The sequence below is a fragment of the Ambystoma mexicanum genome, chromosome 2p (assembly GCF_040938575.1).
Source record: "Ambystoma mexicanum isolate Mex_15411 chromosome 2p, UKY_AmexF1_1, whole genome shotgun sequence".
Lineage (NCBI taxonomy): Eukaryota > Metazoa > Chordata > Amphibia > Caudata > Ambystomatidae > Ambystoma > Ambystoma mexicanum.
In genome coordinates this window covers 26679531-26703761 of record NC_090923.1, presented here as the reverse complement: position 1 = coordinate 26703761, position 24231 = coordinate 26679531, and the positions used below count along the sequence as shown (strand labels likewise).

Below are 24231 nucleotides of genomic sequence, written 5' to 3'. Positions count from 1 at the left end.
TTGGTAGTCCCCCATGCCATAGAGGCGGTGTACCGCAATCCCAAGCAATACCATTCCATCAATGTGCAAATGGCATGTGACTCTGGCAAGATCATCACACAATGCTGCGGCCGATTTCCCGGATCAACACATGATGCCATGGTGCTGCGTAGCTCCACGCTACCCCGTCACATGGAGCAACATGCTGTACCACTTGCCTGCCTGCTTGGTGAGTTGCCTGAGTGGGCCATGGCAGTGCAACGGGCTACTGATGTGTAGGGAGGAATACTCCACCTGGGTGGGAAAGGGGGGGGAGGCATACTCCACCTGGGTGGCAATTGACGGTGATCGGAGAATGCATGGAGAGCTAGACACTCCTGATCTGAATCTACCTAACCCAAAATGACACATCACTGGCAAACATTTTACCAATTATGCATATCGACGACAACAAGTAAGAGGCACACCACGCCACCATGGGTATGTCAAGCAATGCATGACTGAACAGGATTGCAACTGTGGCAATGTGGCGGGTGCAACCATGCACAGTGTAGAATACACAGCATAAATGGGAGGCTAAACATTGTTGTACATCCGCCCCAGCATGCATTATATCACCCTGCATCATCTATTGAACGCCATCCAGACTACCACACCTCATAGCAGTATAGTATGCATCTAGTTAACATACTTGCATAAGTACAGGGACATGTGCATGTCCACACCAAATAGCTGCGGCCATGACTGTGCCTCCTGAAGGTGGCAGCTCAGAGTGACACACACCTATTTGGATTTGCTTGCAGGTGATGGAGGATATCCCTTGAGGCCTTGGCTACTTACCCCTGTGCGGAACCCGCAGAACAGCCATGAAGAGGAGTACAATCATGTTCACACCCTTACCCGTGTTGTAATTGAGCAGACCTTTTGCCTGTTGAAGGTGCGTTTCCGCTGCCTAAGCAGGTCTGCTGGGGCACTCCTATATAGTCCTGAGAAGGTGGCAAAGATCACCATGGCCTGTGTCATGCTGCACAACATGTGCGTCCGGAGAAATGTACCACTGCCACCTGACATTGACATGCATGCACCAGGTGAGGATGATGAGGATGGAGACGGAGGTGAAGTAGCCCCCCTGCCAGTACGTGATGCACAGGATGGCCATGCAGTACACCAAGCACTGATTCACGAATACTTCTGAACCACAGGGACTATGATAGACATGTGTCAGTGACACACTGGGTCCATGTGGACATGCACACAGGGATTGTTGGGAGTCGGCCACTGAACACCGTCACAAATTAAATGGATATACACCAAATGAACAATGTCCAGCCATAGAATGTTTTTGCACACAACGGGTGTTTTTGTTCAAACAGCAAAAATGTGACCACTCCCCCCCCCAAAACCCAGTGAACTCCCAACCCACATAACAAACCCAAAAAAAAAAAACAGTGAACTCCCAACCCACCCAACAAACCCCAAAAAACCCCAGTGAACTCCCAACCCACCCAACAAAGCCCAAAAAAAAACCAATACACTCCATGAAATTCTCCCCTTCACCCACAACCATGTGTCCCACTCCCATTGTCTGCCCACACTACTTCCGGGACTTTTTGCTGTCCGGGGGTGGCATCTCAGAGTGCCGTGCACTCCTCCGGGTCTGGTGCACAGGTCTGGTGGGGACTGAGGATGCAGGTGTGGTGGCTGTTGATGAGTCCGAGGCAGGTTCCACACCTGCTCCAAGGCGTGGCTGCTGCATGTGGAGCAGGATAGAAGTGAGTACTTGGGTTACTGCCCTCTGACTGTCCCTCATGAGCACAGCTGACGCATTCACAGCAGCTGTGTTTGCTGCAATGGCCGCTGTGGTCTCCGCAATGGCATTTGCGATTCCCCGTCTTGTGTCCTCTCCATCGGCAATGTACTGCCGCAGGAGCTCCAACATGGCCTCCTGTCGGGACTCCACCCTCGAAAGACGTGACTCCAGGGTGTTGGTGGGAGCTGGAGTAGTGGGTGGTGCAGTGGTGGGTGGTGCAGTGGTGGGTGGTGCACTCACCGGGCCTGCATTCTGGGTGCTGTCCTCCTCGAAGGGGCACAGGTCCGAATCCCTCAGGTCCAAGTCATGGAGACAGGGATCATCACTGCTGTAGGTGGTTGAGGGATCGATATGGGGTTGGGCGGTGGGCAGGGGGCTTAGGGTGGGTGGACAAGTCATTACTGTGACTCCCTCAAGGTCCACATTGCCATCCAAGACATCCTCGGTGGTGGCCGGCGCAGGAAGGGACTCGCCTCCAACTGGTGTGGGTTTGGGCTGCTGGGTCTGATTTGTGTCCGGCACACTGGCAGCAGGTGTTGGTGGCTGTGTTTCCACTCAGTCAGGCACACTGCCTGTGGGTGTGGCCTGCTTGTCTGCCATGGTAGTGGCGGTAGCCCTTTTCTTTGGGTGGGACGTGGATGCCCTTGCAGTGTTGTCTTGCCTGGCATCTTCATCATCGGTGCCTGGGGGGTAGAAGAGATGCAGGGCATCAGTGATGGTGTTACATGCCAGAGGCATACACTTGTGATGTTCAATATTCATTCATTCATGCATTCATGTCTTACAGGTGTGTCACACAGGGTGGTCTGAGGGGGCATTTTGGCATTCACTGCATGGCAGGTGGCATGCTGTTGATTTGGGGTTTGTGTGATGTTTTACATGGGCACGGTCCGGATGTGTTGGCCGTGTTTTGGTTATGGGATTGGCACTCAGCATGCATTTCTGTATGGCAGGGTTTGGGCCGCAATCTGGACTTGGATATGTTGATGTGGGTGAAGAGATGTGCATTGCCTTGCCTAGTCTCTCTTCCACATCACTTGTGCTACGTCATAGTTTCCTCTACAGGGATGTGTCACTCACCTCCTTCTGGGGATGATGCCGCACCCATCTCCATCTCCCCGAATCCCCCAATCTACTCTGGATCGATGAAGCTGCTAGCGGTCTACTTCCAGGGCATCATCTTTGAAGGTGAGTGTGGCCATGGCCACCCTCCTGTTGCTTGACATGATCTTGCGGACCCTCAAGCGGAGGTCGTCCCACCTCTTACGGCAGTCCCTGACAGTACGTGGGGTGGTCCCCACAGCCGACACCTTGCGGGCTACCTCCTGCCAGATTTCCTTTTTCTTCTGCTGGGTCTCAAGCTTCATATCATGTGATTTTATGAGGTCTGCATGTGCAGCAAGGGTGTCCGCTGACATGTTCAATTCAGCATCCGAGAAACGCTGTTTTCTCTGCCAGGGGGTGGTCTTCCGGGTAGCCTTGGACATCCTCAAAGTATTTCCACAGAGATCAACAGGATTCAACTGGTGGTTTGGGAGGATTGCAATGGATTGTGTTTTTAAAGATGGCCGCCGGCCCATTTCCCGTTTCCGACACGATGATGTTATTTCTGGGTCCGGTTTTACGAGCCCAGTATTAGCATGTTGGTATTACCGGGTCGGTATTTAGGGGTTCCTCCTAGGCGGTGGCGATATCGGCGGGTCCTGTGATGGCGCTATCTGGGGGCTTGAGGGCTTTTTGCGGCATGCCGGTATGGCCATTAGCGGCATGGGGGTTCGCGCGTGCTCGTGCACTAGTAATCACCCGCTATTAGCGGCGTCATACGAGCACGGACCCGCTCGTTCTGCCATGCCGGTAATGAACCCGTTTTTACTGCGCTACTCGTAATGAGGCCCCTAGGAACTTATTCCGAGACCTGGGAACTTATTCCAAGACCTGGGAACTTATTCCGAGACCTAGGAACTTATTCCGAGACCTAGGAACTTATACTGATGCATAGGACCTGCTTTGTTGCTGCTGTTCTTTCTTTTATTCTGGTATACCATGAATCTGGTCTTTTTTAGGTTCACCACTTCGACGAGGTTGGGATTGTATTGGAGTTCTTCCTTGGTGGGTGCCGGCATGACCAGGTCAGCTGTTGTCTGAGATTCCTGTGGCAACGTATGGAGGTCATTGTTATACAGTGCACAAGGTTGGACTGATGTTGCAGCCTTGTCTCACTACTCATTCATGTTTAAAGGACACTTGGTTGCAAGTTGCTAATTTGTAATTGTTTATTTGTAAAGTGCTTACACACAACTGAAGTGCTTGAAAGCGCTTTGAGGCGTGAAGGGAACAGGGGGATAAAGTAGTCATTCTTAGGCCTTGAAGATTCTTGAAAGATCAACAGCAATAACTAGCATACTAGGCCAGAGGCATTTCTACTGGTAACAGTGCGTGGCAAAGAGTGGGGAGAGGGAGAAGGACATACAGAAACAGAAAAGGTTGGTAAATGCGCCTATGAATGAGTATACCAGGCGCAACCAAGCTAGGGAGGGGAGACAGAGGGAGGGCAGGACAGACAAACCTTCTAGGCCTAGTACATTCAAGGTCATGCAAGAGCGCAGACAGGAGTGCGAAGGAGGGGAACAAGTGGCCCCAGTCCAGCAGGGGCTTGGGTTAAGAGCAGAGTGGTTGCCACTCTCATGGAATGTATTCCGAGTGCAGTAATGCTAAGCAGAATGCAAGGGCCCAGAGACAAGTGCAGGACTGGCAAGGGAGCCTGGGACCTGTGAGGCTCTGCAGGTGCACCAGGCGAGCAGTCAGCGAACTGAGCAGGTTGGGGAAGAGAAAAGGGAAGGAAGCAGGAGCCAAGAGGAAGGTCTTGAGGAGTTTCTGGAACTTAAGTAGGTCTTGCTCAAGATGGAGAGAGGCAGGTAGGCTGTTCCAGATTGAGGCACCTGCAGAAGATAAGGATCTACCCCTAAATCTTTGTTTGGAGAGCGACTCACCCGCAGAGAGTTGGTGGAGGCCGAGCGGAAGGCTCTGGAAGGAGAGTATTTAGGAAGGGAGATTTGTAGATAGTAAGGGCCTCAGCCCCAGAACTCTTTGTGGACTATGCAGATGGACTTGAAATTGATCCTTGCAGCCACAGGGAGCCAGTGTAGGGATTTCAGCACCGGAGAGATGCAGTCCCTGGGCTTGAGGCCAAAGATAACTCTTGCGGTTCTGTTCTGGATAAGTTGAAAAAGTTGGAGAGTAGAGGTAGACAGATTGAGAAAGAGACTGTTGCAGTAGTCCAGTCTGGGAGGTGCAGCTGGTAGTGGGATTTTTTGGACATGTCCGAGATGTGAGAAGAGAAAGAGAGAGTAGAGGCGAAGATGACCCCCAGATTTCTTGCCTCACTAGTCGGTGAGCGCGCCCGATCAAGGGTGGCTGGCCAGAGTGAAAGCGGGAAAGCGGGAGCAGGTGTCCCAATGAGGACAATCTCTATTTTACTGGCATTAAGGCAGAGATCATTAGACGCACACCAGGATTGGATTGCAGACAGACAGTCAGGGATGAGCGAGGAGGAGGAAGTAGCTGAGGGTAGCCGGAAAGAGAGGTGTGTCATCCATGTAACACTGAAAGTTGGAGGTGAAGGCAGAGATCTTATAGGCCAAGGGTGCCATGTAGACATTGAAAAACCAGGCGGATAGATTAGATCCCTGGGGGACACCACGATTAGAGAGTGATAGCAGAGAGAAAGGACCCACATTGCACCTCTCCTGGTTTAGCACTGCATCGTCAGACGTCCATCGTGATAGTTATACGTGGTGTCTATTGCACCTCTCCTGGTTCAGCACTGCATCGTCAGACATCCATCGTGATAGTTATACATGGTGTCTATTGCACCTCTCCTGGTTCAGCACTGCATCGTCAGACGTCCATCGTGATAGTTATGCATGGTGTCTATTGCACCTCTCCTGGTTCAGCGCTGCATCGTCAGGCGTCCATCGTGATAGTTATGCATGGTGTCTATTGCACCTCTCCTGGTTCAGCGCTGCATCGTCAGACGTCCATCGTGATAGTTATACATGGTGTCTATTGCACATCTCCTGGCTCAGCGCAGCATCGTCAGACGTCCATCGTGATAGTTATACATGGTGTCTATTGCACCTCTCCTGGTTCAGCGCTGCATCGTCAGATGTCCATCGTGATAGTTATACATGGTGTCTATTGCACCTCTCCTGGTTCAGCGCTGCATCGTCAGGCGTCCATCGTGATAATTATACATGGTGTCTATTGCACCTCTCCTGGCTCAGCGCTGCATCGTCAGACGTCCCTCGTGATAGTTATACGTGGTGTCTATTGCACCTCTCCTGGCTCAGCGCTGCATCGTCAGACGTCCATCGTGATAGTTATACGTGGTGTCTATTGCACCTCTCCTGGTTCAGCGCTGCATCGTCAGATGTCCATCGTGATAGTTATACATGGTGTCTATTGCACCTCTCCTGGTTCAGCGCTGCATCGTCAGGCGTCCATCGTGATAATTATACATGGTGTCTATTGCACCTCTCCTGGCTCAGCGCTGCATCGTCAGACGTCCCTCGTGATAGTTATACGTGGTGTCTATTGCACCTCTCCTGGCTCAGCGCTGCATCGTCAGACGTCCATCGTGATAGTTATACATGGTGTCTATTGCACCTCTCTTGGCTCAGCGCTGCATCGTCAAACGTCCATCGTGATAGTTATACATGGTGTCTATTGCACCTCTCCTGGCTCAGCGCTGCATCGTGAGACGTCCATCGTGATAGTTATACATGGTGTCTATTGCACCTCTCCTGGCTCAGCGCTGCATCGTGAGACGTCCATTGTGATAGTTATACATGGTGTCTATTGCACCTCTCCTGGCTCAGCGCTGCATCGTCAGACGTCCATCGTGATAGTTATACATGGTGTCTATTGCACCTCTCCTGGCTCAGCGCTGCATCGTGAGACGTCCATTGTGATAGTTATACACAGTGTCTATTGCACCTCTCCTGGCTCAGCGCTGCATCGTCAGACGTCCATCGTGATAGTTATTCATGGTGTCTATTGCACCTCTCCTGGCTCAGCGCTGCATCGTCAGACGTCATTTGTGATAGTTATACATGGTGTCTATTGTACCTCTCCTGGTTCATAACTGCATCGTCAGATGTCCATCGTGATAGTTATACCTGGTGTCTATTGCGCCTCTCCTGGTTCAGCACTGCATTGTCAGACGTCCATTGTGATAGTTATACCTGGTGTCTATTGCGCCTCTCCTGGCTCAGCGCTGCATCGTGAGACGTCCATCGTGATAGTTACACATGGTGTCTATTGCACCTCTCCTGGCTCAGCGCTGCATCGTGAGACGTCCATTGTGATAGTTATACATGGTGTCTATTGCACCTCTCCTGGCTCAGCGCTGCATCGTCAGACGTCCATCGTGATAGTTATACATGGTGTCTATTGCACCTCTCCTGGCTCAGCGCTGCATCGTGAGACGTCCATTGTGATAGTTATACACAGTGTCTATTGCACCTCTCCTGGCTCAGCGCTGCATCGTCAGACGTCCATCGTGATAGTTATACATGGTGTCTATTGCACCTCTCCTGGCTCAGCGCTGCATCGTCAGACGTCATTTGTGATAGTTATACATGGTGTCTATTGTACCTCTCCTGGTTCATAACTGCATCGTCAGATGTCCATCGTGATAGTTATACCTGGTGTCTATTGCACCTCTCCTGGTTCAGCACTGCATTGTCAGACGTCCATCGTGATAGTTATACCTGGTGTCTATTGCACCTCTCCTGGTTCAGCACTGCATTGTCAGACGTCCATCGTGATAGTTATACATGGTGTCTATTGCACCTCTCCTGGTTCAGCACTGCATCGTCAGACGTCCATCGTGATAGTTATACATGGTGTCTATTGCACCTCTCCTGGTTCAGCACTGCATCGTGATAGTTATACATGGTTTCTTTTGCACCTCTCCTGGTTCAGCGCTGCATCGTCAGACGTCCATCGTGATAGTTATACATGGTGTCTATTGCACCTCTCCTGGTTCAGCACCGCATCGTTATAGTTATGCATGGTGTCTATTGCACCTCTCCTGGTTCAGCGCTGCATCGTCAGGCGTCCATCGTGATAGTTATACGTGGTGTCTATTGCACCTCTCTTGGTTAAGCACTGCATCGTCAGATGTCCATCGTAATAGTTATACATGGTGTCTATTGCACCTCTCCTGGTTCAGCACTGCATCGTGATAGTTATGCATGGTGTCTATTGCACCTCTCCTGGTTCAGCACTGCATCTTCAGATGTCCATCGTGATAGTTATACATGGTGTCTATTGCACCTCTCCTGGTTCAGCACTGCATCGTAAGACGTAGATCGTGATAGTTATACATGGTGTCTATTGCACCTCTCTTGGCTCAGCGCTGCATCGTCAGACGTCCATCGTGATAGTTATACATGGTTTCTTTTGCACCTCTCCTGGTTCAGCGCTGCATCGTCAGCCGTCCATCGTGATAGTTATACATGGTGTCTATTGCACCTCTCCTGGCTCAGCGCTGCATCGTCAGACGTCCATCGTGATATTTATACATGGTGTCTATTGCACCTCTCCTGGTTCAGCGCTGCATCGTCAGACGTCCATCGTGATAGTTATACATGGTGTCTATTGCACCTCTCCTGGTTCAGCGCTGCATCGTCAGACGTCCATCGTGATAGTTATACCTGGTGTCTATTGCACCTCTCCTGGATCAGCGCTGCATCGTCAGACGTCCATCGTGATAGTTATACATGGTGTCTATTGCACCTCTCCTGGTTCAGCACTGCATTGTCAGACGTCCATCGTGATAGTTATACCTGGTGTCTATTGCACCTCTCCTGGTTCAGCACTACATCGTCAGACGTCCATCGTGATAGTTATACCTGGTGTCTATTGCACATCTCCTGATTCAGCACTGCATTGTCAGACGTCCATCGTGATAGTTTCCATCGTGATAGTTATACATGGTGTCTATTGCACCTCTGTAACGCTCACCTGATTCCCGTAGAGGCGCCGGTCTTGACTGGGCGTATACCGTATCTTCAAAGGTGATGTGTAACACACGGCTGGCTCTTTGGGCTGGACCTCTGTGCACTGTATGTCTGGCTCGAAGGGTAAGATGTCTGCAGATAGAAAATGTGGGATTAATGAACTGGGTTATTGAATGTCTCTCTCTTCTTCCCTTTCTCTTCTCCTGTAGAACCCCAAAGGTTAACGCTCTCACCTTAGGTAAGTGAACGCCGTGCTCTCCATCTGCCTCGAGGCAGGGTGCTGTAACCAGTTTCTTCACTGGATAAGGGGAGCAGGCCTCTTGACTGCAGAGGACTGCTGTCCGTCGTTTACTGCACGAACTGTAAGTTTCGAGTAATTCTAATGTCTTTAAAGTCTTTAGTAATGATGTCTCTTGTTTTGCAGGGTTCCGGCGATGGCGGATGGCGGGCTGAAGTGAGTTGAAGATGGAGCCCGTGTGATGAATAGAAGCGCCTGGAAGCACGTAAGTAAGCGTTTGTTGCCTGCTTCACGATGCGCTCTAACTGTCTTTTTATTTTGCAGGTACAAGTTCGGGGCGGCTGCAGGGTGCCGGAATACCCACTGGGTTAGATGTGGAAAGGAGTAATGGCACGTGAGTATTAAAGTTCCCCAATGTCTTTAAACGCACCTTGTTTTGTCTTTCAGATGCGGGATGCAGCGCCGAAGGCCTCCGGAGCGTGCGAAGAGTTGGTAAGCTTTTGTCTTTCAGATGCCGGAATGCAGTGTGAAGACCTCCGGAGCGCACGAAGAGTAGGTAAGCCTTTGTCTTTCAGATGCCGGAATGCAGCGCGAGGCGTTGGTGACAGCCGATGGACCAGGTAAGTGAAGAGCTGTCACTGAAGACCGTAATGCTAACCTGTTCTTTCTTGTCTTTATAGGCGTTGCTGAAGACTGGATTCAGAATGGTAAGCCTTTTTCCTTAGGCCCAGGATCAGATGCAGAAGACACGATGAGCGTTCTGCTGCTGAGGATGCAGAATAATGCAAAGCAAGATTCATCCATCGGGTGTGGTTTAAATAGCCTCCTGTAGTGCTTAGGTGTCTCCTTCCACAGCCACGCCTAAGAAAAGAGTTCCTGCTTTCCAGAAGAGTTCCAGTGTTCTGAATCTAGGGAGTGGCTCCTGCCCCACCCAACAGGAAAAGTAGTTCCAAACAGAAGAGGATCAGAGACACAACTGGCAGGCAAGTAAGCAGCATGGTCTGCTGCAGGTAAGTCCACCCAAGCATTATATGATATGATATGATATGGTATTTGTAACGCGCCTATACACAAGTGTTTCAAGGCGCGACGAGGCAGGGAGGGAGGGAAACAAGGGGAAGAACAGACAAACGATCCTACTAGGCCAGGTGTCATTCAGATCGCGCAAGTGCAGAGGTAAGGGGAAAAGGAGAAAGTGCAGGGGGAGGAGGTGGGGGGGAAGTGCAGTACAAGGTAAGTAGCGTAATAAAATAATAAATAAAAAGGGCCAGCTGGTGGCAAGTGCAAGGTAAGTGCAGAGCAAGTGCTGAGAAGTGCTGGGAAGGGGGGCTGTAGGGATACAGTGACAGTCCCACAGTGCAGGGGGAGCCAGGGAGGCAGTGCAAGTGGAGAGTGGCTGGGCCCTGGACCGAGGTCGCTGAGAGTGGCCCAGATGCAGGTTTAGTGCAGAACTCAGTGGGGAGTAAGCAGGTTTAGCAGGGGAGAGGGAGAGAGAAGGCAGAAGCGAAGAGGAAGGTTTTGAGGTACTTCCGGAACCGGAGATGGTTCTCCTCCAGTTTCAGGGAGGCAGGAAGGCTGTTCCAGAGGGAGGCCCCTGCTGCGGAGAGAGATCTACCCCCAGCTCGTTGCTTCGAGAAGCGGCTGACCATGAGGGAGTTGGAGACGGATGAGCGAAGGGCTCGTGAAGGAAGATATTTAGGAAGAGAGAGTTGAAGGTATTTAGGCCCCAGGCCCCAGAAGGCCTTGTGGACAATGCAGAGGGTTTTGAACTTAATCCTCGCAGCCACTGGGAGCCAGTGAAGAGATTTCAGTCCTGGAGAGATACGGTCCCTGGGCTTGAGGCCAAGGACAAGTCTCGCAGTTCTGTTCTGGATAAGTTGCAGAGGGCGGAGAGTGGAGGCAGGCAGATTAAGATAGAGGCTGTTACAGTAGTCCAGCCTTGAGAGAACCAGGGCTCGGGAGACAGTGAGCTTCTGGGGGAAGGAGAGGAAGGGAAGAATACCTCTGAGGAGGTGCAGCTGGTAGTGTGACTTCTTAGAGACGTCAGATATATGAGGAGAGAAGGAGAGTGTGGAGTCGAAGATGACCCCGAGGTTTTTAGCCTTGCAGGTAGGGGCGGGAAGGGGGCCAAGGGAGGCCGGCCAGAGAGCTGCAGGGAAGGAGGGAGTGGGTGTGCCGATGAGTAGAATCTCAGTCTTACTGGCGTTAAGGCAGAGGTCATTGGCAGCACACCATTCCTGGATAGCAGACAGACAGTCGGAGATGAGGGAAGGAGAGGAGGAGGCCGAGGGTAGCCTGAAAATGAGCTGGGTATCGTCCGCATAGCACTGGAAGTGGGGGCAGAGAGCGGCGATGCGGTGGGCAAGGAGTGCCAGATACTGGTTGAAAAGCCAGGGAGAGAGGTTGGATCCCTGGGGGACACCACAGGTGGAGAAAAAGATGTCAGAGAGGAAGGAGCCCATTTGGACCTGGGAGGGTCGACCGGAAAGGAAAGAGGTCAGCCAAGCCAGAGCCTGACCAGTGATACCCAGGTTATCACGGAGACGGTTGAGCAGGATGGCATGGTTGACAGTGTCAAAGGCAGAGGAGAGATCGAGCAGAATGAGAACACAGGGAGTGTTGGAATCGAGGTTAAGGAGCAGGTCCTCACGGATGTTCAGGAGAGCAGTTTCCGTGCTTCTGGCCGCTCTGAAGCCGGATTGATGGTCATGGAGATTACCAACAGATTCAGCATGGAGGTTAAGCTGGGAGATGGCCAGTTTCTCCAGGAGTTTGCCCAGGAAGGGAGTAATGGAGATTGGGCGATAGTTGGCCGGGCAGGAGGGGTCGGAAGAGGGTTTCTTGAGGAGGGGGTGCACAAGGGAGTGCTTGAGGGGGGATGGGAAGACTCCAGAGGCGAATGAGTGGTTGCAAAAGTCAGCCAGGGCAGGAGCCAGGGAGTCGATGTGGTCCTTGATGGTTTTGGAGGAACAGGGGTGAACCTGTTTAGACGAGGCTTTCATAGATCGGACTTGTCTGGAAACCTCATCAGCAGAAAAAGGTGGAAAAGCAGAGAAGGAGGGCGGAGGGGCGGCTGCAAGAGAGCAAGAGGAAGAGCCGGGAAGAGAGGGAGGGAGGAGAGCGGAGGAGAGCGAGGACAGGATGTCCTGAGTTTTTGAGATGAAGTGCGAGGCCAGTGCAGTGCAGAGGGCCTGGGAGGGGACAGGAGAGGTAGAGACTGCAGCAGGGTTGGCCAGCTCCTTGCAGATTTTAAAGAGTTCGGCCGAGTTATTAGATGCCTCAGAGATGCGGGCTTGGATAAGGGCTCTCTTCTTGGTGAGAACGGAGAGCCGGTATTGCCTTTGGAGCAGGCGGCAGGCCAGTTTGTCAGAGGATGAACATGAAGCACGCCATTTCCTCTCTGCCACCCTGCACTTGCGTTTTAGGGTGACGAGATCCGAGTCATACCAGGAGTTACATTTGGCTTTGGGCTTCAGGCGGATTCTCATGACGGGGGCAAGGATATCGAGAGTATCAGATATAGAGGAATAGAGCATGGAGAGGGCTGTGTCAGGGTGGGAGTCAGCCGGGGGGGGGGGAGGGGGCGAGAAGGTAGCAGCGAAAGCCTCAACTGACACGCGCTTCATGGGCCGGATGACCGAGAAGGTGGGTGGCAGTGAAGAGGGTGGCTTTGCCTGTGGGGTAGGGAGGGAGAGGTGGGAGGATAGGAGAAAGTGATCACTCCAGGAGAGAGGAGTGGAGAGAGGGAGGGAGAGGGGAAGGTCAGAAGAGATCAGAGCATCAAGAGTGTGCCCTGCAGAGTGAGTAGGCCCAGACGGGAGAATAGAGAGTGAGAGAGAGTTGCAGAGTTCGCGAAAGAGACCAGTGGGGGGACAGGAGGCATCGAGGTGGATGTTGAAGTCACCGAGAAAGAGGAGTTGGGTGGTTGAGGACAGGAGTGAGGAGGAGAGGTCAGCCCACTCAGAGAGGAAGGAGGAAATTTGACCAGGTGGCCGATAGATAGTAGCCACGGTAAGGGAATGGCTAGGAGAGAGAGAGAGTCGGCAGACAAGACATTCAAAAGAGGAGTAGGTCTGCGTAGGAGTGACAGTGGCAGGAATCCACTCAGGGAAGATAAGGGCAACACCACCCCCTGAACGGTTGGGCCTGGGCACGGAGAGGATCTTGTAGCCGTCAGGTAGGAGTGTGTCGAAGTTGGAGGCAGAGCTGGCAGTGAACCAAGTCTCAGTGAGACCGAGGACGTCGAGGTCCAGTTCCTCAAGAAGGCGACAGATATCAGAGGAGTGCTTGATGGCAGAGCGAGAATTTAGAGTGGCAATGTGGAGAAGGTTGCCACCCTTGAAAAACTTCCGGGGAGGGGTACAGATCAGAGGTACGCCCTGCGGAGGTGTTAGAGAAGGAGTTGAAGAGGGAGCAAGAGAAGGGGCAGGGAGGGAGGGGAGAGGCAAGGTAGCCGAGGACAGAGGAGGGGGGACAGCGGGAGCGGAGAGGAAGTTGATGAGGCATGGGAAGCGTCTATCAAAGAGGTGAAGGTTGGCTTGAGGGCCTTGGACCAAGACGGTCCCGTTAGCATAGACATTAATGATGGCTTTAGAGGAGTGGAAAGGGGCCAAGAGGACATCCCAACGGGTGCCACCATTAATGGGAGAGGTGGAGAAAGGAGAGAGCACAGCGACCATGTGAGGGGTCCATAGGTCAGGTGAAGGCACGAAAAAGAGAATGTCAGTGAGAGTTTCCTTGGAGCAGGCGCTCGTGTAGGTGTCAGCGATAGGGAGGCCTGGGTTGGAGACCAGGATGTCCTTTTTAAACTTTTTCCTACCGGATTTAGTGAGGAGAGCAGGATAGTCAATGGAGAAGCAGTTAGAGTAGATAGGCGAGATAGAGAGCACCATGGAGTAGGAGGGGAAGCGGACGCCACGAGTATGCAGACAGGAAGTGAGTGGAGGGCACTAGTTTACCACAATGCAGAGCAAACAGTAATGCGTAGTAGGTCAGGGCCACCTAAGTTTGAGAATCCTGCGAGGGGAGAAAAGCACCCTAGTTTAACACAATGCGGAGCAAACAGTAATGCGTAGTAGGTCAGGGCCACCTAAGTTTGAGAATCCTGCGAGGGGGGAAAAAGCCCGGCGCTTCCAGCGCTGGGACTGGGCATATTTATGAGCCTGGTGCCACTGGCGCCAGGACTGGGTCCAAAAGGTCCCAATTGGGACTGGTTGGCACTCGGAACCTGGGTTATGGATCTGCTTCCAAGGGAGTTGGGAAAACCCTGACCTTTTGGAAGCAGAGATCATGACAGTACCCCCCCTCAAGGCCCCTCCCAAACCGGGCTTCTCCGGGGGTTTTGGCTTGTCAGGAAATGTTCGGTGAAATCTTTTGATTAGGCGAGGAGCGTGGACATATTCAGCAGGTTCCCAGGATCTCTCTTGGGGGCCGTAGCCTTTCCAGTCAATTAGGTAGAATAGTTTAGATTTGGAGATCTTGGAGTCCAGAATGCTTTTGACTTCAAACTCGAGTTCTCCATCAACTAGGATAGGTTTTGGAGATTTGGTTAGTCGGGTTTGAGGTTGCACGGGTTTTAATAGAGAGACGTGGAAGACCGGATGTATCTTCATGTGCGGGGGCAAGTCCAACTTGACCGCTACTGGGTTTACTATGGTAGTGATGGAATAGGGACCAAGGTATCTTGGGTTGAATGTGCGTGGCCCTTTTAGAGGTAGATATTTGGTGGATAACCAGACTTGATCCCCTACTTGATATTGAGGGGCTTCCTTCCGATGTTGATCTGCTCCTTTCTTGTATTGTTCTTTAGCCCTTTGAAGGTGAGAAACAGCTTCCTTAAAGGCTTGGGTGATTGTAGAATGCAGGTAGTCTACTGCTGGTGTTTCAAGATCTTGGAGGGGATCCAACTCCGAGGTTCGAGGGTGACTGCCGTACAAAAGAAAAAACGGGGTTTTCCCAGTTCCCGAATGGACAGAGTTATTGTAGGCATATTCGGCTATCCAAAGGATGTCTTTCCAAGTTTTTTCAGTTTGTTGCAGCATGCAGCGTAAATACTGTTCCAGAGTTTGATTGGTCCTCTCGGTTTGTCCGTCGGTCTGAGGGTGGTGACTGGTCGATAGTCTCACATCAATTTGAGCCGACCGACAGCAACTTCGCCCAAAATGAGAAATAAATTGACTACCTCGATCCGAAATTAGAACTGAAGGAAAACCGTGCAGTCGGACGATGTTTTCGAGAAATTCTCGGGCCAGAGTTGCTGCTGTTGGCAAGCCTTTGAGCGGAATGAAATGCGCCATCTTGGAGAATAAGTCCACGATTACTAGAATCGTATTGTATCCGGAGCATGGAGGTAGATCAGTGATGAAGTCCATAGAAAGCGTATGCCTAGGGCGAGGTGGGATGTCAATAGGGCGTAAGAGGCCTGCTGGTCTTTCCTTTTGACTCTTGTTTTGGGCGCATACTCCACAGGACATTATAAAGTCTCTGATATCTTTTTTCCAAGACGGCCACCAGAAGTAGCGCTTGATCTTTTCTGAGGTCTTGGCTATACCGGGATGTCCTTCCATTAAAGAATTGTGATAACAAGAGATTACTTTTTTCTGTAAATCTGTACTGGGTAGGTATAATCGTTCTTGGAAATACAATAAGTTGTCCTTTACTGCAAAGTCCTTTCCCTGCAGATGCCAATTCTGTATGTCTGCTGGAGTTACAAGTTGCCTGGCTTTATCCTTAACTTCCTCTATGGATTCTGTGGCGATTACACCCAGAATTCTTTGTTCGGGAATGATTGTTACAGGTTTAGGGTTGATCAAGTGTTCTTCCACTCCCATCCGAGAAAGGGCATCAGCTTTACCGTTTTTTGTACCAGGTCGATAGGTAATTATGAAGTCAAACTCGGCAAAGAATAATGCCCAACGGAGTTGTCTAGAGGATTGGGCTTTTGCGGTTTTCAAATATTGCAGGTTTCGGTGATCCGTAATCACAGTAACTGTGTGTCGGGCCCCCAGCAGATAATGCCGCCAAGCCTTAAAGGCAGACTTGATAGCCAGAAGTTCCTTGTCAGTAATCGTGTAATTGATTTCAGGAGGCGAGAATTTGCGGGACCAAAATGCCACGGGATGCAACTGATTGGTTACCGGGTCCTTTTGTGATAGAACTGCCCCCATGGCAAGGCTTGAAGCATCAGTTTCCACGATGTAGGGGAGTTCGGGGCGAGGGTGTTTTAAGATTGGTGCAGAGATAAATTTAGTCTTCAAATCCTGGAAAGCTTGTTCCGCCTCGGTAGACCATTCAAAACGTTTGTTTTTCTTTAACAAGGCAGTGATGGGCTGGACTATTCGAGAGAATTCGGGGATAAACCTGCGGTAAAAGTTAGCGAAGCCTAACATGCTTTGCACACCTTTTACGGAGGATGGTGATGGCCATTTGAGAACTGCATCGACCTTCTTTGAATCCATACGCACTCCGCCAGGTGATAATATGAATCCCAAGAATTCAACTTCAGTCACGTTGAAAACACATTTTTCCAACTTAGCGAAAAGTTTGTGTTGACGCAATCTTTCGAGGACCATTTTCACGTGTTTCCGATGTTCAGATTCCGATGAAGAATAAACGAGGATGTCGTCAATGTAAACAACAACACACACATCTATGAGCTCTCTGAGGACATCGTTCATAAAATATTGAAAGGCGGCCGGGGCATTACAAAGTCCGAAGGGCATGACCTGATATTCAAATAGCCCATACTTGGTGCGGAAGGCCGTCTTCCATTCATCGCCCTCTTTTACTCGTACCAAGTGGTAAGCTCCTCTAAGATCCAGCTTTGTATATATGCATGCTTTTCTGACTTGGTCCAGGAGTTCAGGGATCAAAGGTAACGGATATCTATTCTTAACGGTGATCTGGTTCAGGGAGCGATAATCTATACAAGTTCTAAGGTCTCCTTCCTTTTTTGGAACGAAGAACAAAGCTGAAGAAGCAGGGGACTTGGAAGGACAAATAAACCCATTTGCCAGGTATTGATCCAGGTATTGTCGAAGGTGAAGGTTCTCAGGCTCGGTGAGGGCATAAATTCTACTACAAGGAGGAGGAGATCCAGGTATCAGGTCGATCTGGCAGTCATAAGACCTATGAGGAGGTAGAGAGTTAGCCTGATCCTTCCGGAAAACATCTTGGTATTCTAGGTATTCGGGAGGTAACTGGGGAGTCTCTGAAGAAATTGCTGCCAGTGCAACACCAGGTGGAGGGTGACAAGTAGAGACACATTCTGGAAACTGGACCGTTCTTGCTCGCCAATCGATCAGAGGATTGTGTTTCTCTAACCAAGGTATTCCTAGAATAATCTGAAACTGAGGGGCCTTGATCACATCGAACACGATCTTCTCATGGTGTCCATCTTGACTTACTAGCGTCACTTCTTGAGTGGTATGCGTTACTGGCCCGGAGGCTATCTCCGTACCATCCACCGTAGTAATGACGTCCTTTACAGCCTTGGGACAAAGAGTTAGATTCATCCTCAAAACCATTTCATGATCCACATAATTGCCGATGGCACCGCTGTCGACGTAAGCTTCAATTGCATGTAATCGATCCGGATTATCAGGGCTAATGAGGACCATAGGTATCACGAAATGCGAGGTCACGGAACTGGTTTTCACGCTCGGCAAGAGGACCTCTATTCTTGTCGGGCGAGGTCGTTTCCCTGCTCAGAGTTTGTAACTTTGGTAACTGCAGCTCCTACTGCCTTCTTGGCAGGCTTCACCGGACAGTCTCGAAGAAAGTGCCCTGAGTTTCTGCAATAGAGGCATAATTGCAACTGTTTTCTCCTTTCCCGCTCCTTTTGTGTTAGAGGACCTTTCAGACCCCCTTTTTGCATGGGTTCCCAGGAGTCTACTCCTTTGGAAGGAGTTGGCGGTTTGGAAAATACTCGAGCATCAAACTTGGAACGATCGGCCTTCCTGTTCTGCAGTCTGTGATCTATTTGAACGACTAAGTCTATATAGTCTGAACAATCTTGTGGGGGATTCACTACTTGGGCTAACACATCTTTGAGCTCTCCACGTAGACCTCTATAAAACAGCGTAATCCTTTTGTCCTCAGGCCATTGAGTTTCCACGATCAGTCTGTTGAAAGACGCAATATAAACCAAAAGGTCTTGATTACCTTGTCGCAACGAAAGAAGCTCATTGTCCAAGGCCTGCCCCTGTGAATGTCTTGCGAACAGTTTTTCCATACTGAGCTGAAAAGCTTGAAAATCATGGAGGACCGGATCATCTTGATTTACTAGAGGGATCGACCAGTCTGCCGCATTGCCACTAAGGTACGAAAGCACGAAAGCTACTTTAGCTTGATCAGTTGGAAAGGCTGCTGGCCGGCATAAGAAATGCAACCGGCACTGATTGATAAATACTGCAAACTTCTTTGGGTCACCAGAAAATCGTTCGGGCGGAGCCAGAGGTACATTCCCAGGTAGGTTGATCTGCACTGGATTCATAGAGGATGTAGAAGGAAGATTTCCCCCAGATGCGGGTAACGGGGTCTGTCCGGCTTGTGACTGTAGCAATTGTCTAGCGAGATCATCTGTTCGCTCCTTGGAAATAATCAGTTCCCTTCTTAGAGCGTTTGTTTCCTGACGGGCTGCATGCACTTCTGCCCTTAGTTCCCCAAGTAACTGGGCTAGCTGGTCGGTATCCGAGGTTTCCATAGCGCCTGGACGGGAGTTTTGTGGTAGGCTTTGCATTCTGTAACGCTCACCTGATTCCCGTAGAGGCGCCGGTCTTGACTGGGCGTATACCGTATCTTCAAAGGTGATGTGTAACACACGGCTGGCTCTTTGGGCTGGACCTCTGTGCACTGTATGTCTGGCTCGAAGGGTAAGATGTCTGCAGATAGAAAATGTGGGATTAATGAACTGGGTTATTGAATGTCTCTCTCTTCTTCCCTTTCTCTTCTCCTGTAGTACCCCAAAGGTTAACGCTCTCACCTTAGGTAAGTGAACGCCGTGCTCTCCATCTGCCTCGAGGCAGGGTGCTGTAACCAGTTTCTTCACTGGATAAGGGGAGCAGGCCTCTTGACTTCAGAGGACTGCTGTCCGTCGTTTACTGCACGAACTGTAAGTTTCGAGTAATTCTAATGTCTTTAAAGTCTTTAGTAATGATGTCTCTTGTTTTGCAGGGTTCCGGCGATGGCGGATGGCGGGCTGAAGTGAGTTGAAGATGGAGCCCGTGTGATGAATAGAAGCGCCTGGAAGCACGTAAGTAAGCGCTTGTTGCCTGCTTCACGATGCGCTCTAACTGTCTTTTTATTTTGCAGGTACAAGTTCGGGGCGGCTGCAGGGTGCCGGAATACCCACTGGGTTAGATGTGGAAAGGAGTAATGGCACGTGACTATTAAAGTTCCCCAATGTCTTTAAACGCACCTTGTTTTGTCTTTCAGATGCGGGATGCAGCGCCGAAGGCCTCCGGAGCGTGCGAAGAGTTGGTAAGCTTTTGTCTTTCAGATGCCGGAATGCAGTGTGAAGACCTCCGGAGCGCACGAAGAGTAGGTAAGCCTTTGTCTTTCAGATGCCGGAATGCAGCGCAAGGCGTTGGTGACAGCCGATGGACCAGGTAAGTGAAGAGCTGTCACTGAAGACCGTAATGCTAACCTGTTCTTTCTTGTCTTTATAGGCGTTGCTGAAGACTGGATTCAGAATGGTAAGCCTTTTTCCTTAGGCCCAGGATCAGATGCAGAAGACACGATGAGCGTTCTGCTGCTGAGGATGCAGAATAATGCAAAGCAAGATTCATCCATCGGGTGTGGTTTAAATAGCCTCCTGTAGTGCTTAGGTGTCTCCTTCCACAGCCATGCCTAAGAAAAGAGTTCCTGCTTTCCAGAAGAGTTCCAGTGTTCTGAATCTAGGGAGTGGCTCCTGCCCCACCCAACAGGAAAAGTAGTTCCAAACAGAAGAGGATCAGAGACACAACTGGCAGGCAAGTAAGCAGCATGGTCTGCTGCAGGTAAGTCCACCCAAGCATTATGAGCCCGGCGCTTCCAGCGCTGGGACTGGGCATATTTATGAGCCTGGTGCCACTGGCGCCAGGACTGGGTCCAAAAGGTCCCAATTGGGACTGGTTGGCACTTGGAACCTGGGTTATGGATCTGCTTCCAAGGGAGTTGGGAAAACCCTGACCTTTTGGAAGCAGAGATCATGACAACCTCTCCTATTGCACCTCTCCTGGTTCAGCACTGCATCGTCAGACGTCCATCGTGATAGTTATACATGGTGTCTATTGCACCTCTCCTGGTTCAGCGCTGCATCGTCAGACGTCCCTCGTGATAGTTATACATGGTGTCTATTGCACCTCTCCGGTCTCGGCGCTGCATCGTCAGACGTCCATCGTGATAGTTATACATGGTGTCTATTGCACCTCTCCTGGTTCAGCACTGCATCGTCAGACGTCCATCATGATAGTTATACATGGTGTCTATTGCACCTCTCCTGGTTCAGCGCTGCATCGTCAGACGTCCCTCGTGATAGTTATACATGGTGTCTATTGCACCTCTCCTGGCTCAGCGCTGCATCGTCAGACATCCATCGTGATAGTTATACCTGGTGTCTATTGCACCTCTCCTGGTTCAGCACTGCATCGTCAGACGTCCCTCGTGATAGTTATACCTGGTGTCTATTGCACCTCTCCTGGCTCAGCGCTGCATCGTCAGACGTCCCTCGTGATAGTTATACCTGGTGTCTATTGCACCTCTCCTGGTTCAGCGCTGCATCGTCAGACGTCCATCGTGATAGTTATACATGGTGTCTATTGCACCTCTCCTGGTTCAGCGCTGCATCGTCAGACGTCCATCGTGATAGTTATGCATGGTGTCTATTGCACCTCCCCTGGTTCAGCGCTGCATCGTCAGATGTCCATCGTGATAGTTATGCATGGTGTCTATTGCACCTCTCCTGGTTCAGCACTGCATCGTCAGACGTCCATCGTGATAGTTATACATGGTGTCTATTGCACCTCTCCTGGTTCAGCGCTGCATCGTCAGACGTCCATCGTGATAGTTATACATGGTGTCTATTGCACCTCTCCTGGTTCAGCGCTGCATCGTCAGACGTCCCTCGTGATAGTTATACATTGTGTGTATTGCACCTCTCCTGGCTCAGCGCTGCATCGTCAGACGTCCATCGTGATAGTTATACCTGGTGTCTATTGCACCTCTCCTGGTTCAGCGCTGCATCGTCAGACGTCCCTCGTGATAGTTATACCTGGTGTCTATTGCACCTCTCCTGGCTCAGCGCTGCATCGTAAGACGTCCATCGTGATAGTTATGCATGGTGTCTATTGCACCTCTCCTGGTTCAGCACTGCATCGTCAGACGTCCATCGTGATAGTTATACATGGTGTCTATTGCACCTCTCCTGGTTCAGCACTGCATCGTGATAGTTATGCATGGTGTCTATTGCACCTCTCCTGGTTCAGCACTGCATCGTCAGACGTCCATCGTGATAGTTATACATGGTGTCTATTGCACCTCTCCTGGTTCAGCGCTGCATCGTCAGACGTCCATCGTGATAGTTATACATGGTTTCTTTTGCACCTCTCCTGGTTCAGCGCTGCATCGTCAGACGTCTATCGTGATAGTTATACATGGTGTCTATTGCACCTCTCCTGGTTCAGCGCTGTATCGTCAGACGTCCATCGTGATAGTTATACATGGTTTCTTTTGCACCTCTCCTGGTTCAGCGCTGCATCGTCAGACGTCCATCGTGATAGTTATACATGGTGTCTATTGCACCTCTCCTGGTTCAGCGCTGCATCGTCAGACGTCCATCGTGATAGTTATGCATGGTGTCTATTGCACCTCTCCTGGTTCAGCGTTGCATCGTGATAGTTATACACGGTGTCTTTTGCACCTCTCCTGGCTCAGCGCTGCATCGTCAGACGTCCATCGTGATAGTTATACACGGTGTCTTTTGCACCTCTCCTGGCTCAGCGCTGCATCGTCAGACGTCCATCGTGATAGTTATACCTGGTGTCTATTGCACCTCTCCTGGTTCAGCGCTGCATGTGGGTGACATGGAGCAGGAAATCAGTTATTATGTGTTCTATTATGCCCAGGTGTGCATGGGCACTCCTTTCTCTTCCATATGTTCTTTTCTCCAGAAAGAATGCCGAGAATCAATAGGGTCCGTTTGAAGATATGGAATTAGTTTTTTTATGTATGTATTTCTGTGGAATTTTCAAAACTCACTCAACAAGATAAATATTGTACATAGGAAAAATGAATTACCCAGTACATCTAGAACTAACCATCTTCTTCCCCTGATTGCTACTAGTTCTGATTATAGACAGAGAGGTGACAACACACACGCAGACACACACGCATACACACACGCATACACACACGCAGACACACATGCAGACACACATGCATACACACATGCAGACACACATGCATACACACACGCATACACACATGCAGACACACACGCAGACACACACGCAGACACACATGCATACACACATGCAGACACACATGCAGACACACATGCATACACACACGCATACACACATGCAGACACACATGCAGACACACATGCATACACACATGCATACACACATGCAGACACACATGCATACACACACGCATACACACATGCAGACACACATGCAGACACACATGCAGACACACATGCATACACACACGCATACACACATGCAGACACACATGCATACACACACGCATACACACATGCAGACACACATGCAGACACACATGCAGACACACATGCATACACACACGCATACACACATGCAGACACACACGCATACACACATGCAGACACACATGCAGACACACATGCAGACACACACGCATACACACATGCAGACACACACGCATACACACATGCAGACACACATGCATACACACACGCAGACACACACGCAGACACACATGCAGACACACATGCATACACACATGCAGACATACATGCATACACACACGCATACACACACGCAGACACACACGCAGACACACACGCAGACACACATGCATACACACATGCAGACACACATGCAGACACACATGCATACACACACGCATACACACATGCAGACACACATGCAGACACACATGCATACACACATGCATACACACATGCAGACACACATGCATACACACACGCATACACACATGCAGACACACATGCAGACACACATGCAGACACACATGCATACACACACGCATACACACATGCAGACACACATGCATACACACACGCATACACACATGCAGACACACATGCAGACACACATGCAGACACACACGCATACACACATGCAGACACACACGCAGACACACACGTCTTTTAAGTGCTCCCTGTACTTTGGGAATATTCTCAGCCTGTGAATGCCTTCCAAGTCTTGTCTAGTTTCCATCTTGTCTTCCTTCTTTTCAACCTTATTTTCTCCCATGAACACAGTGAAATCACACCGGTCTCCCAGTCTTCTATCTTAGGGGGAAGTAAGTACCTTCCAGAAACCTCCAAATCACATTTCTTTCCCCAGTACTAGACCTCTCACCATGAACTCTGTTTTCCCTACTCTACCTCCCAGACTCCCTCATCCCATAACACACCATCCTCGTGTGTCTCTGCCTAGTTCTGCCCCACCTGCCCAGTTTGCCCCAGTTCATGTTTATGCAGCTGCTACTCTCACCCTTGCCTGGCCCCGTCTGTTCAGTGGATGTGGCTTTCTCTCCTTTCATTGAGGCTTCCAGGCCAGGCTTGAGGAGAGTGCTCTGCCTTTCTTCTCTTCCAGAGAGTTTATATTTCCATCACTTCAGATGCAATGCCGAATATGCCTATGTCACACCGGAATGAGTCTACTGAGGTTACGCCTCCCTGGAGCCGCAATCTACCGGATGCTCTTTTGGCAGACAGTGCGAGCAGTCCCTTCTATGCCATGTAGCGTGACCTAGTGTATCCCACTCGGATCTGTGCCCTGGAGGGCTCTACACAGGGCCCCAATGCCATACTTTCCCTGAAGCAGGCAATATCCGCCTGCAGCCCAGCCAATAAAAGTCCACATTCTTCTGTTTCTCCAGTTGTTAACCTCCCCTCTACTCCTTCCCTTTGAGAGTTCACTCAATAGACGGGCCTCATTGTATCACTCAAAGTCTACAAATCCGGA

General features: G+C 50.5%; 1 protein-coding gene across 1 annotated transcript in view; it reads left to right on the top strand.

Moving 5' to 3' along the window:
- The window catches only part of STAB1 (stabilin 1), a 1160316-nt gene that overhangs the window by 278071 nt on the left and 858014 nt on the right, over positions 1 to 24231 (top strand). The gene's annotated exons all lie outside the window — the stretch shown is intronic.